Here is a 1945-nt window from a genome sequence, read left to right as displayed (position 1 = left end):
GCCCTTTGAGACTAATTTGAAGTGTCTAGATGTGCGCTCTCGAAGTTGAAGTAATTATGCCAGTTAGGGCCAAGTTTGACTCCCTTGCAATGTCTTTAATTGTAAGACAACTGTGTATACCTATTAGTCATATCACACATGTTTGAATAAGGACAAATTAGCCATATCACACATGTTTGAATAAGGACAAATTAGTCATATTGCACATGTTTTGGCCTTAATGATAAGTAAGTTAAATTTCTTAAAAAGATTGGTCTACTAAGTTTTCGTTAGGTAATGGATCTAAGGGTTCATGTCGAATCACAAAAGTGTATTGGATAGAGTATTATTCTACATTTTTGTAAGAGCACGATTTGAATTCGTGATTTCTTGATCACATGATAATAATTTTATTTATAATTAGTAGTCTTGATATGGGGGGATGAGGTACGAGAATCATTTTATCCCAACTTTTATATAGGATAGTAATCTCACAATTTTAAATAAATAATTTCGGAATTGATTAAAAATCATAATCAAATTCTAGTCTTAATATTTTTTTATCTTACGTATCAAATAGTCTCCTGTTATAAAACATGGTAAGTTAATAAAATTATATGTTCCAAAATATATTTGAATTTACAAAATAATTTTTAAAAAAAAGATATTTTAGAATACCTTATTTTTTTTCTCAAATTCGCAACATATCGAGTCTCGAACTCGTGACCTAGCGGTGCCGAGAAAACCCCCTCAACCACTATGAACAAGAGTGACCGATGTCCATTATTAAACAAGCAAAATTATTAATAGCTTAATGACTAATATAAATTGACCAAACCAACTAGTTTTTAAATGGCCCAGGATCATTGTGAAAGGAAATTGAGATACTTACATATATAGCCGATTGTATTCATTACTTAGGTTTTTGTAATTCGCTGTTGGCTAAAGTCAATTTTAACTTAATAATCTCCAAATTTCTAAATAAAGACATGAAATACATCCAAAAGTTTTGAGAACTGAACTAAACATTCAACTAGACCAAATATCACCATTTGGACATGTCGAAATCATCAAAACTCGATAATACCCTTTTGTAATAACATGTTCCCGTCATTATGGAAAAGCTAATGGGGAAAGAATTTGGGCCAGAAAGCTTTAGAGTAGTGACTTGGAACTCCAGGCCTAGTCCAGATTTGTTTAAATCGAAGTCATGAGAGTTTAGGGAAATCTGGTAATGAATGAGAGATTTAATAATGAATTTGATTACATGAGTAGATAGCTAAGACGTTAAGGAACCCGTACGACTTTACGGAATCGAATTCGGGCGAGTAGAACTCCCGAAACTGATCTTAGCGTGAAAGGGTAATCTTTGAACATCATAGGGTGAAGGTGCGTTGTGAAATAGAGGTTTGAAACTTTAATTCCGGCTCTCTGTCTCCGTGTAAGCTGTTGTGGCAGAATTATTCCCGCCAGGGCGGGGGCCGCTGTGGCGGGATGGGGTTCTTCGTAGTGGCCCAGCTGCGACTTAAGTCGGAATTAAACCCCAAAAACATTATTTTTCTGCAAGTTTCGTTCTTGAGAGTTAAGAGACGACCCAAGTGATTTCTTGGCATTTTCCACGACTTTTGGTGCTAAAGGTAAGGATTTTACTCCCCTAATCCATTTTTCGATCGGTAGATCTTAGATTCTTCGTTAATTATTATTGGGGGAGGGTTTTTGGACTGAATTGGAAGGTGGGAAAAATCCCTAGCTACACCTTAGGATAATGGATTTGGCCTTGGGTTATTGGGTTTGTTATAATCCGGATAATTAGACTTTTGATTGTTGATCCTTGCGTAGATTAATTGCTTGTAGACCTAGAATAAGCGGAAAGACTACGGAAAGGGAAGATTAAAGTGTCTTAGAGAGATTCAAGCTTGGTTTCGAGGTAGGTGATATTTTGATTCCATGTTTGTGTGATGTATGT

This window comes from Solanum verrucosum, unplaced genomic scaffold, assembly GCF_900185275.1.
Source record: "Solanum verrucosum unplaced genomic scaffold, falcon-dt-bn FXZP01000253.1, whole genome shotgun sequence".
Lineage (NCBI taxonomy): Eukaryota > Viridiplantae > Streptophyta > Magnoliopsida > Solanales > Solanaceae > Solanum > Solanum verrucosum.
Note: the sequence above shows the minus strand (reverse complement) of the source record.